Source organism: Peromyscus eremicus, chromosome 18, assembly GCF_949786415.1.
Source record: "Peromyscus eremicus chromosome 18, PerEre_H2_v1, whole genome shotgun sequence".
In the NCBI taxonomy this organism is placed as follows: domain Eukaryota; kingdom Metazoa; phylum Chordata; class Mammalia; order Rodentia; family Cricetidae; genus Peromyscus; species Peromyscus eremicus.
Genome location: NC_081434.1, coordinates 42,631,819 through 42,645,603, shown reverse-complemented (window position 1 = coordinate 42,645,603; position 13,785 = coordinate 42,631,819). Strand labels below are relative to the sequence as shown.

Genomic DNA, 13,785 nt, shown 5'->3' with positions numbered 1-13,785 from the left:
ACGTGAATACATTTGGATTTTCTGTGTATGTTCTACAATAAGATCTCACTCTGTAGCATAGCCCAGTGTAGCCAGGGCTACGTGTGGAGCCCAGTCTGTTCTCAAACTCATGGAATCCTGTTTCCCAAGGGCTTGGATTATAGGTATGAAATACTTAACACCTGACTTAAGTAATTTGTAATATGTGACATAAATTTTATATAAATACTAAAAAAAGTGACTAAGAAGCCTCTAATCAATTTTTAAAATTCAATAAATTGAAAATAAATATGACAAGAAGTAAGAGAAAGATACATATCTATATAACACTGATAAATCTCTAGGCACACTAGCGAAGAAAAATGAAAGAATACTAAAGTTACTCACATAAGGAATGAGAAAAAAGATATTGCAGATCCCACAGGCACTAAGATGAAGTAAAGAAATACAGAAAATGTTAAGCCTATAACAATTTGGAGGAAAGCCTATAATCATTCTTTCAGAACTGCATCCTGCCATCCTGGATCTTCACAGCAGGCATCACAGCCTCATGAGAACTGGGCTGTGAGGAGTCTCCAGGCTCTGAGAAGACTGCCCTAGCCCTCACTAGACCTGGCCTAAGAGGAGACTGCTGCCAAGAAGGCCTTTGCCTTCACCTCAGCCTCCCCAGAACCGGGGCTGTGAGGAAGTGCAGACTCTGAGGAGATGGCGGTCTCCCACCTGTGTGGTCCACCCCTCAGAGACCCTGAGCCTGGCCACCCTGGCCTGGGGCAGCCTTCACCAGAATGAACTTCACAGACCTCCTCCACAACGGTTCAGCAGCTCCTCAACAGTTCCTTCATGTCCTCAAGTCTGAGCATGCTCAATGCACCAGGCCAGAAGAACAGGTGGAATGGGGGAGGTTTAGAGTCTCTGCGTGGATGCTCATTGGGCCAGAGTGCTTCAGGGGCGGGCTTAAGCCTCACATGCCATTTATGATTGGATGTGTTGCATGTGGCTCTATTTGGAGGCTGGCCTTTTCTGGTAGGATGTGGCTTTGGTGGCTTAAGTGGATAAAATAACCTGACCCAAAGTAACTTTGGGGGAAATTATTCATTTGACTCATAATTTTACAATACATTCCTATCAAACAAAATATTTCCATCCATGTTCCCCAGAGTCTCATGTTAATCATAACATAAACACTTTCAAATTCATAAATCCCATAGCCTTTAAAAATTCCAACATTTAAAAAGTCTACAGTCTCTTAAATGTATATTTTGTGAAAAAAATAAGTAACATCCCACTGTTTTCAAAAAGGGAAGAACAGGATCATAGTGAATAATCAATCACATTTAAGGAAAACAAAACAGGAAGCAATACTTCTGTTCTTTCCTTTTTGAACAGCTTCCTGTATCACATTGTGCAAATTCTGAGCCTGTTAATGATATTCTGGGATCTCATGGACTAGAGAAGCTCCATGTTTTAGACTTTGCCATCCCTAGTACACACAACTTTCCTACAGTGCCAATACTATTCCACACTGGCAACTCTCCTTATTTATCCTAAGGTTCTAGAATCTACCACAGCTTCGGATGTCTGCTGTAAGCAGTGTCCTCTCAGGCCCTTTCTGCAGGTGTTTCGAATCTCTGACATGGTCATCAGCTCTCCATGAGCTCTTCAATCTTGGATTGGCAGTCAAGACACCAAGACAGAAAAATCTCAGCAAACTCCCAAATATCTGGGCTCTAGCCAGATAGCAAGTAAGGGTAGTTTCTATTCCTTTAATCTATTGTATGTTAATTCTCCTATTAACCTGATCACCTTGTATCCACAGTCAGGTGTCAGAGAATGGTAAATGTTGGTTCTTATTACATAATCCAGTACCAAGACAATGGGATGAAATGGTATTATCACTCCTGGAAGGGACAAAAGTTTTCTCATCTCAATGAACTTCATATACAAGATAATCTCTCATAAGCACACCCCAGAGAAAAACATGATCTAGATAAGGCCTCAAACATGGGCCTGGAGGAGTCTCCCTTGGCTGATTTTAGATCTTATCAAATTGAAAATCAATATTAACTGTCACACAAAATTAATAAAATTTGCTGTGTAGATAGAAAATTTTCCTTTTTTAAGTGATATCTCAAGCACAAATGAGCCATATTTGAGGCCAAAGCATGTAAAACCTTTTGAATAAGGACTTACTCCTTTCCCAGATGTGAGCAGCAATTGTCTGAGGATTGCAGGGCAGAATTATGAACCTCATGTAGAGTACGGCACAGTGCAGAACTCTCCTGACCCATGCTTTTACCTCATTAAAACAGAATCACACCCAAGCATCCTCAGGAACAGAACCATGATCTTGTTTCCAAAGAGAAGGAGACAGAAAGACACTGAGAAGAGAGAGACACAAAGAGAGCAACTCCCTAAGAACCCATTGAAATGGATCTTAGAAAGGCACAAACTGTCACATGGCTTTCTATCAATTAAGTGTGGCTCTCCCTCACAAGACTACACTTTCCCAAACTTATTTCTACCAATATCTACACTAAATCCGTAATAAAAATTTCTTTTTACCCAAGTGTCATCACATGGGGCAGAGGCAGGTGGACCTCTTCAAGTTCCAGGCCTAGCCCATTTACTACACAGTGAGGTCCAGGCCAGACAAGGTTAGAATGTGGGATTGTGTCTCAAAACAGACTCACTCCAAATTTCTCTGTTTCATAAACTTTAGGGCTGTGAAAATGTTTCAACACATAAAGTGCTCACCTTGCAACCATCCCTTTACTTGTGCATTACAAAAACAGTTACAAGAGTGCATGCCTATAATCCTGAATTTTTAAGGCAAGAGAAAAGGCAGACGGGAGAAATCCTGCAAGCCTATTTACATGTGATAGCAAACTAGAGACGCCATCTCAAACATGGTATGGGGAAAGACCAGCACTCCAAATTGCTCTCTGACTTTAACACCCAAACCATGACACATATGCACACCTTTCCACAAAGAAATGAGCACATACATACAAACTATCATAAGTAAATAGATAATAAAATTAAAATAGGATGATGTGGCAAATAACTTTTATTCCAATACCTGTACAGCAGAGGCAGACAGAGTTCTGTCAGTTTAGGGCCAATCTTGCCTACATTCTGAATTCAGTAACAGCTAGAGATATATAGAAAAACCCTGTCTCAAAGTAAAATTCCAACTCTGATTTGTGTTGACTCATCCTGAAAACATTTTCCAATATGCGCTGAAGGGTTCCAGCTTAACCACTGCAGAGGTCCTCAGGTTAAGGACAATATCTCAAATTCATTTTAGGTGTGAGCCATTGATCCCTGAAAAATCATTTTCATAAATGAATCTATTTGATTATGTTAGCAGAGTCAGGTAGATCTCTTTGAATTTGGCCTACATAGTGCTCACACACGCACGCGCGAGCACACACACACACACACACACACACACACACACAAATATAGTTGAATATAATCTTACTTTGTTGTTTGAGACAAGGTCCCATTAGAAAATTCTAGCTAGTCTAAAAGTCACACTGTATAGTTTAATGAATAATACGTATTGAAAATATGGAATATATAAAACAAATATAAAATAATACATATTGAACATAAGACAAATTTGCCATGTGGTGATGGTACATGTCTTTAATCCAGGCACTCAGGAGGTAGAGGCAGGCAGATCTCTGTGAGTTCAAGGCCAGCCTGGTCTACAGAGTGAGTTACAGGATATCCAGGACTGTTTCACAGAGAAACCCTCTCAAAAAACAAACAAACAAACAAAAAATTCCAATAAACATTTTATTCTATATCATTGACTCATTATTCAAAACATGACAGTTCCCCATATAAGAGGGAGCTTCCAAACAATTGTCTAACCCTGACTTGTCTAACCACAATCTATAGGAAGAGCAGCAATTTATAATATCAACATGCTCCATAATTTTGATAATAGCAAATATAACTAGATTTTTAAATACAAAATTAATAATGCTTCAAAATATAGTTATGAGGTTTTTTAGCTTATAACATTTCCAGTTTTACCAAGGAGCTTACCTATGAGTATCACCCATGCTGTCTCTGGAACATTCCAAGACTCTTGCAGTACCTGAAGTCTCAGAAGGCATTGGGGCCACCCTGGAAAGCTCTGTAAAGCAGCTGGGCACCAGGAAGTATTTGGAAGGCTTTTGGACTCAAAGAAGGGTCGAGAGTGGCTTAGAGACTAAAGAATCAGAAGGCAACCTGGTGGCAGGAAGGTCCTGAGTAAGACTAGGTGGATGCCTGCCTCACTTTTCCTCCATCAGGTTCTCACCTATATGACCATGGCCAGCTGTTCCTGTGCTGTTTTCAGCATCCTGCTATCCCTAACAGATGCAGCAGCAGCACTATGACCTTCCCTATCTGGGTTTCATCACAAGCTTTGGTTGGACTCCTTTTTCAGCTAGCTCCAGTTTCCGGGAGTTTCCAGGGATTAGTTCAAGGGATGCAAATGAACACTGACAAGAATAAAAGAATTATCAAAAAATAACAAAATTTCTAAGTAAAGTAATCTAAAAACACCAGGCAAACAAAACCCCAGCAAAGAAAAGACCCCTCCAAAAACTTAAGCTACAAATATTCTTCTACTCTAGACCCAACAAATCAATGGAATACATTTGGCTTTCCAAAGACACCAAAGATGACTCAGACCTCCTCTATAAGTTCTTTCTCAGGACTAGTCATGCCAGTCCAGGCTGTGAAACTGGAGAATCCCTAGTCATTTTCTTGATGGAAGATCCGATGACTGACTAACATAGGTGTGAGGGAGTGCTGTAGTATCTGCAGTGCGTCATCTTCAGCAACACTTTCACATGACATGGAGTTGGCTTCAGCATTGCCCTGGGGAGGGAATCCTATTCTTCTCCATGTGGTATGTATAGATAACAGCATGACAGCCATGCAGGCTTTCTTGTCATATTTCTCACCACATGTAGAGGACTCAGACAGCTTACTAAAGACATGGAGAGTAAACTGACAGAGTAACTCTGGCTCACCAACTTACCCTCCCCATGCTGCTGTGCCCCGTTTGAGGGCCACTTGTTAATCGATGTTTGGGTTCTGAGTAATCTTGGCAGGTCCTCTGTAGCTCAAGCTTCTTTCTGATGATTTATTTTCTCCTGGAATAATGCACCAACAGACACATGGATCCCTTGCTGGTAGGTTGAGATTTTCCTCACTGGTTAGTTCACAGCTACAAGATGTCTTTTGTTGAGGAGTTGTTGATGCTAGAGTGGAGTTCTCTTAAGTGGTGCTGTCAAGAGAAAGAATGGCAATTATTCCCATAAGCATCCTAACTCTGCCATGGCCTAGACAAAACCAGGGCCTATTCACTCACGGGACACCAATGTGAAGGAAGAAAGACCACCCCACGAATGCCATGGTTGCAGGGGATAGGAGTCAATGGTGGCTCTTTTGCCTGGTGCACTTAGTGTCCCTGCTGAAGCAGGTTTGTCTGCAGCAGGCTCTGACCCTGGGTTGTGGCCTGTTCTAGATCATGCTGGAGTGTTTTAGACCTAGGAGAGGAAGGCAGCTGAAACACAGGCCTGGTGGGGACCTGCCATGCCAGCATTTGAGTCCCCACCGGCTCTACTCAGCTGGACAATTAACTTTACATTTCAGCTGAGCTTATCCCTTTCTTCCTCAAGAGAGAAGGGCCAGAGAGCAGCTGGCCCTGGATTTTTTTCTCAGCTTTTAAAAATTGCTAGAGATTGAACTGAGAAATATACACCTAAACTAAAAACAAAAACAAAAAACAAACAAAAAAACCCCAGCACATTTCTCCAAAAGTTCAGATACATTATTTTGAAAAAAAAAATAGCAGCATAGCAATGTCAGAGTCACAGTTCAGGAGAGATATGCATGGCCTTGAACAGTTAGTTGCCAGGCAACTCAGCAACCTTGGAACCGAACTGTATGAGGTCCTCTAGTGGTATCTATACAACATTGCAGTGTTCAGGCTCTGTTTATGCCTTCAGCACAGAACATTCCTTGGCTTCAACCTGTCATCTCTATACCTGCTTATTTCCAGAGAAACTTTCTCACAGCAAACAGATGCTCACTGCAGAAAACCTGTAATTAGTAAGAAGGGGCTCCATGCAAATCTGCACAAGGGAAGGACCTTACCTCTAAAGGTGCCATCCTGAAGGAAAATGAAGAGGCAGGAGGGCACACTGTCTTCCATCTAATACTCTCCCTGTTAGGTTTGGGGTTGCCATGGGAACATGTGTGGGGAGACATAAAGATCAATGAACTCAGGACATATGAGAGCTTAGAAATGAAGAAGGGGACACAATCTCTAGAAAGATTAAGGATAATATGTATTTTTCCTAGACAGACATTTCTGTTGACTGAACCAGCTCATACACTCAGATGTTCTTTCCCTGGCTGTGACTGAAAGGCCATGAAGATGGGCAGAAATCCAAATAGGACAGAGATTCAGGTAGAGGGGAACTACTGAGTGCCACTCCCTCCTGGCCTGGGGTCCTACCTCATCTGGGAGACAGTGAAGTAATGCTGCAGCTTTTCTGCCAAGACCTTGTGCTTGGTGACCAGATCTCTCTGCTTCAGCAGGTATTGCAGTCTCTCCTCCAATCTTTCCTGTTTCTGTTTAGTAGAAGATTATGTTCTTAGTGCAGGGTTGAACACTCATATGCACACAGACACACACTCCCCTGAACACACACACTCTTGAACACACACATACAAGTGTGTACGCATACAAGCATACTACATAGCATTCACATGTTTAGTTTCCCAAATAATGCTAATATAAGAAAAGATCACCCAGGATACTTAAGAAGAAACTGAACATTCCTTAGATGGAAGAAGACAGTGGGCAGGACAAATAGAGAGATTAGTCAATGAAGTGCACAAAACTTGTAATCCCAGTGCACGAACAAATGGGCTCGTGGGATGCTTGGCCTATAATAAATGGAAAAAAAAAAGAAATACAATTTAATGCCAGGTGGTTGGAGAGCATGCCTCTAATCTCAACACTTGGGCGGACAGGCAGATCTCTGTGAGTTCAAGGCCAGCCTGGGCTACAGAGTGAGTTCCAGGAAAACTAGAGCTGTTGTTACACATAAGTTAAAGTTCATCAACACAGTAATGTCGTTAAGAACCAGGAATGGAAGTAGTCATAAGAAGATCCTGGCTTCTTCTGGGCATTTGAGTTGTTCTTCTCCTCAGGAAGGGCCTCTTACAAAACCTAAGGATTTCATAAGAATCTATTGGATGGATCTTAGGACTCTCCAAGATTTTCATTGCCAAAGGGCAAATACTGGAATTATCTGGAAATATAAGCTCCAGAGAACAGCAAGGACCCCATTGGTAAATAATTATCAGGAATAGAAGTGGCCAAGATGAGAAGGTTTTAATCTTTCATTCTATCTATCTATCTATCTATCTATCTATCTATCTATCTATCTATCTGTCTGTCTATCTTGTCCTCTTTCTTTTTGTTTTAAGTCTAGCTACCCAGGCTGACTCAAACTTGAGTATTTCTTTCTTCTATGTGTGCTACTGTGCTTGGCACAGAAGATTCCATACCCTGAAGCATGTCTGAAACCTGTTAAATAAATCTCCTCAAAAGTGAGTACTGACATAATTCAATTCACTCTCTCTATATATAACTAAATTTACCACCACCACCACCACCCCGTGCACCCCATGCTTACCTTGCATTGGTTGATTGGACATCTCACATCTAAAAACGTCTGAAATACGAAATGCTGTGAAATCTGAAACTGTTGATCCCAAGCATTTTATAAAAGGGACATTCAGTCTGCAATTAGCATATAATTAACAATTAACAATGGCGGTCATTTGCTGTTAGAACTCTTAATGCTCTTCACAATCACAAAGAAGGAAGGTGGTCAACTGTAACAATTCTCATCTCACCATCTGAAATGAAAGCTGGGAGGTTGAGTGAATGCCTGAGAACAAGGCTAGCAAAGCCCTGGCTTTGGACACCCTGCCTTGCCTCCAGGCTCTGAGTTCTGTGCCATCAATCACACTGTGCTGCCTTATTAAGACCCAGTGACCTTGACCTCACCTTGAGTTCAAAGCATTTTTGTATACTTGCTCTAGTTAGATCCTGGGCCTTAATGGATTCTTTGGAAAGATGCTGGATTTTTGTTTGGCCTCAGTTTCTGACTGTGCACCCTGCAAGTCATCTGACAAAAACATGTTTGTTTTAGAGGCAAGTGTTAGTCCTGCATTATAATCTCTGTAACTAGAGTCTGGTGCTCTTTTTCATGTTTAGACATAGGCAACTAATAACACAGCACAACTGAGTTATATAAATTTAGAAGCATATTTGTTATTTTTTTTAATCTTAATACAAAGTTAACACAGATTTTGGGTTTACAAAATATACAAATCAACATAATTTTTATTGACATATAGCTCCAGTAAAACTTAAAATTTGGTGAGATAGGCATAACAATATTCTCCATCAATTTTAAATTAGATTTATTATTGCTCCTATTATTTCTGGGCACTTTTGTGACATGCATGCCGCAGTACATGTATAGAGGTCAGAAACTAATGTAAGGAATTGGTACTCTGCCCCCCCAAATGTGGGTCCCAAGGACTGAATTCAGATCATCAGGCTTGGTGACAAGTGCCTAATTTACCAGCTGAACCATCTTGTCAGCTCCTCTATCAAGTCTGAAATTCAACAATAAGGCAGAAAAACTTTACTTGGAATTTAAATAAAATTGGGGAAAAGAGTTCTTCTTCAACAAACTGTTTGAGGACAAGCAATGCTCATTGGGGAGAGGCATTTCCAAGCAGACCAGAGAGTTTATGTTCAACCCTGAAATCCCACAAGGTAGCGGGATGGAACATGTTGTACCGAGTCCCCCAAAGACCACCAAGAGACCAAATTCTGCAAAGTCTTTTTATTGCTGCCAGTTAACTTGGGCGTCTCCATCCATCTGATGCAGCAGAGCAGGAGAGACCCTGAGTAGCACTCAACCAGGGCTTTCTAATGGTTAGGGTAGGAGATCTAGGGGAATTCCAACTCTATATCATTACAAGCTCAAGACTGGTGCTTACGTCAGGTTAGAGATGCTTGGTTTGAACTGATTAGAGAGTTGCAACTGAAAGGAAATTGCCCTATCCTCTAGCAATCTATGTTATTGTATCCATTTGACCAGCAGATCCATTTCCTCTGATAGTTAGACATCCCATTTTTATCTGCAGGAAACTCATTCCCTATGAGAGCTATGGTATACAATCTATAACAGCAGAAAACATCTCAGAGGACATATCTGGTGCTTTGTTTATTATGCCAGTTATGTTATAGCATATCCTTTAGGTTATGGCAGGAAATGCCTGGTGTGCAGCTCCTAATTGTCTAGGGGTGAAGGGGCAGCAGATCATCTGGTGGGTTTTTTAAGAACAATTTATCCAAGGGCCTGTTGTCCCCTGTCTGACCCTTCTCTAAGATGGCTGCAACCCTGGCATCCTCTCAAAAAGACTTCCAAAGAGTTGTCCTCTTAACTCCACATGCATACCTCTCCCCATCCCACACCCCCAAACACATAAACTAAATTAAGTAATTGGTGAAATGATAAATAAAAAAGAAAGCGAGGTGATACTGAGTATCTTTCAGCAGGTCCTGCCAATGTATGCCACTAAGCAACACACAGCACCAGCAACAGTTAGTGCAAAGAGCTTCATTGGGGAATGGTGAGTGGAAGTGTGAAGGGCTGTGTGGGAGTGGGGACTTGAGAGAGACAGAATGACAAGAGGAAGAAGAGATACAAGAGAGAAAAGAAGCGGCAAGAGAGGAGAAGCAAAGAGATGTGAAAAAGGCAGAGAGATGGAAAGGGAGTGAGCTGTGCCTGGTGGGCATTTTTAAGGCTGCACATGTGGCAGAGCTGAGGGTGGAAAGAACCCGATGACAAGTGATGATGTAACTGCTGTGGTGGCAGCAGCAGATGCAGGCTGCTGCGGGGTGGCAGAAACTAACAATTGGGGTGTGTGTCAAACACTGCGTCCTGCCTCTGCCTCCCTAGTGCTAGGACTAAAGACATGCACCACCACACACCATGATATGGATTATTTTTGATGTCTAAATAGGAGCTGATGAAAACATTTTCATATCTTTGTTCCTCAATCATCTTCATTGTTTCTATCTTCCACATGGTCCATATCATGGTAAAGTAACCACATGTATATACCATAGGACCTTCTGATTACAAAATAGAGGGAGATAATAAAAGTGTTATAAATATGGGGAATTGTTTTTGTTCTCTTAAAATAAATTGCATAATGAGGAGCAAACAATGAATGAGAACTATGAAGTATATCCCATCAAACTCATTTTTCCCCCTGTGGTTCGACTCCATCTCTTTTGCTACAACCATTAGAATAGCTCCACACTACCGCTTTAAGAATTTTGACAAGTATATACACATTCACATTTTTTTTAATCATTAATCTGCCTGAGCATTTTTGTTTCATTACTGCTCTAGGCTATACCATTTGGGTAGGTTTTAAATTTTTTTTTCTAACTTAGGCAGCATATAAAATCAGCAAACTTGCTGGGTTCACTGTGGGCACAGTGAGTGCTTGCAGAGGTTTTCTCGGTGCAGCCTGCCCTGTGTGGATGCTGCTGCACATGGAAGCTATTGCCCAGAAGGAAATATGTTTGGTTTTCACAAGCCAAAGGTGCACTGAAGAACAGAGGACTGCTGTATCTGCAGAGCCAAGTCTTCCAGCTCTTGGTTCATGGACAGTAAACATTACAAAAAGGATTTTCAGAGCTATTTTGGGTTGCACATGACATCTGCAGTGTCTGTGTGTTGCTTGTGGAAAGATGGAAGAAGTTGCCAGCAGATCCAGAAAAACAAAGCAAAACAAAAAACAAAAACAAAGTAACAACGAAAAACCAACAAAACTGGAATCATGTGGTAGATGCAAGGGCAGGACCCAGTCTAAAGGCAACATTTAAACAAAAAAAGCGAGAACTCTATCTGGAAACAGGATGAAAAGCAACCAGATCAGTAAACTGTGGAAGGAATTTAAACACCACAATCCTGATGCTCACAGCACCTCAAGTGCCTTTCCAGCCCAGTCTCTGCTTCAGTAACCAGTCAGATCAAGGCTCAGATACAGAGATGGCCTCCAGCTCTAAGAGGACTCCAGTTTTTCCTTTTTAGATATTACCTACTGGAAAAGACAGAGAATACATTGTGGGATCATCTCTAAGGGCAGTTTTGGCGAAGTCCTCATTGACACCCATCTCTTCAAGCCTTGCTGCAGCATAAAGCAAGCAACTGCTATGAAGCCTGAGGAGGAGGGGCTGGCACCTCCCTGTCTCCACTCAGGAGTAGTGACTGAGGTTCAGTAGAAGGTAACAAAGATTGATTTAAACTTTGAAAAGACCACAAAGTAACAAACTGACCCTCCTATTTTTAACTTGGATACCTATTATTCTGCCAAAAGACATTTGATATAACAGTTTTAATGTGTTACCTACTCCCCATCCAACAAACTCAGAAGCCAGTGTCTAGCTTACTGCAAGAAAAAAAAGTGTACATAATATTTAAGATGCTGAGTATTTCATAGGAAAGCTGAATGCTGTTGTAAAGTACTAGTTAAGTGTTTTTGCTTGTTTAATACCCCCAAATGAATGAAATTAGGGGATTTCAGGGTCCAGAGGTGCCATTGTTCTATGATAAACCATATGTAGTTTAGTCTTTCTGTGGAAAGGTTGTGGTTGAGGCATTTTAAAATGTCTGGCTACACTTACTTTTCCTCATGATAATCTGTCATAATTCAGTAGCATGACCTGCCTCTAGAGACAGTTAAAAATTTTGGAATGCTTCAGCATTACCAAACATCTGATGATTCAGACCTGTAGTACTGACTATTAAGCTTGGAGGAGGAAGCAATTTCTGAACACACAGGTAGCATCGTGTCACCTCCCTTCATCTTAATATTTGATAAGAAGACTTTATGTGAATCTTCTAAAACAGAACTGGAGCTCCTTCTGGGGAAGGCAAGTCTGTAGGATGGGCAAGGTCCTACACGGATAGTATCAAAACATCACCATACAGTAGAGAACACACGGTTAGATACCACTTATTAGAATGTGTAAGTCCTGGGGATGCACTGGGCATAGCTGATGCTGCTTGAGGCACATTTCTTAGAGAACTTGCAGTATATAAATAACTGACATTGCTGTTACATGACTGTATGGGACTCACTGAAATCTGTATGATTCAGTTCTAGCGCTGGATTTCCTCAGCTGACCTTTGTGGAGGTTTTATCTATAGAGTAGCCCTTTGCCTTGTCTTGACCTTATTAGGATTTGGGCTTTTGTTGCTTTTCTCCCACTATTTAAAGTAGGCTAAAGAGAAGAGTTGTGTATTGAGATTAAGTTGGTTAGTTGAGTTGGTTTCTTGGATTTGGGCTTCTGAACATCCAGGTAGCTGAACGGAATGCCTTACATTAAGATCTCAGAGAGGGTTTCTCCAGAATGCTCCTGAAGCTGTCCAATGGCTTTTTCTCAAAATTCAGGAAAAAACATTACTGCCGTGTCAGACATCTCTTAGAGGGAAGGGTACATGCTGCCTTAGTATTCTGTCACTCGTGATTATTTTGAAAACTGGATTTTTAAAGTCTGTTAGTGTTTCACAACAAGGAGAGCCACAGTTTTTATGACAACCTGTAGTTTTATAGTTTTACCTTGTGTGCTTCTTCCTTTTGTGAAAAACCTACCTAGTACAAGCCACCATATGCACAGAGTGCCCAATGATTGAGCATCTCCATTTCTGCATTTATATATTTATTATTAGACCTCAACTGCAGTTTTCTCCCACTCAACTCTCTGCCTGTAAACATACTGTATTTAGGCATGCATTTTGTATTAATATACTAAATCTACAAATATGTCTTATACTTTTTATACTCTTGGATAGTTATTATCAAAACCATTACTCTAGGGTATTGATAAATTTAGTTTTATTAGAAAAATAAAATAAACAAACTTGATATTTGATGCCGAAGTAGGATACTGAATTCTGATGTAGCCTGAGAAAAATCTGGAGATAATATTTAAAAGTAAAAGTAGATGAAGCTTTTCATCTGCCAAGTAGCATTAAGTTAGTTGGTAATACTCACCTATTTTACTTTTATGTATACTTGTGTGTGAATGTTTTGCTTGCATGTATATCTGAGTACCAGAGGCATGCTTGGTACGGAGGTCAGAAGTCATTGGGTCCTCTGGAATTAGAATTTCAGATGGATATGAGCCCCCTTATGTGTGTTGGGAACCAAACCCAAATGCTCTTAACTACTGAACCATCTCCCCAAGCCCCAAACTCATACTTAAATTTAGCAGATGGAATTGATGTTCTGAGTAACGTATCTGAGACAGCCTTATGGAATTTTATGAAATGTTTTGTGTCATAAACCAACAGGAAACACCATTTCAGAGATTGGAATGAATCCTTCAGGCTTTGTTCACAATATTCCTAATGGAAGCAGATAACAGTGCCAGAGCAGGTCATTACTCTACATCTCCCCAATGTAACAGCCATGCTAAAGGAGTGAGAGGTCAGAAGGCATCTCCAGTATTCACACTTGCAGCTCAGCAGTTCCCCTCTGCTGTGGGTAGTGGTAAACTTTGTTCATGCATTTCAAGGCCACTTTCACTGTTTTGCTATCCCAGAACCACAAAGGGCAATTGTGAAAGGGCATGGGGAAAGGACTAATGTAGTGCAGAAGGGAGATTCCTTTCTTCCCACA

The 13,785-nt window shown here is 41.0% G+C and overlaps 1 pseudogene; it reads left to right on the top strand.

Moving 5' to 3' along the window:
• Positions 1-10,094: 10,094 nt before the first annotated feature.
• LOC131895255 (SIN3-HDAC complex-associated factor-like) lies at positions 10,095-11,905 on the top strand (annotated as a pseudogene).
• The last annotated feature ends 1,880 nt before the right edge of the window (positions 11,906-13,785 follow it).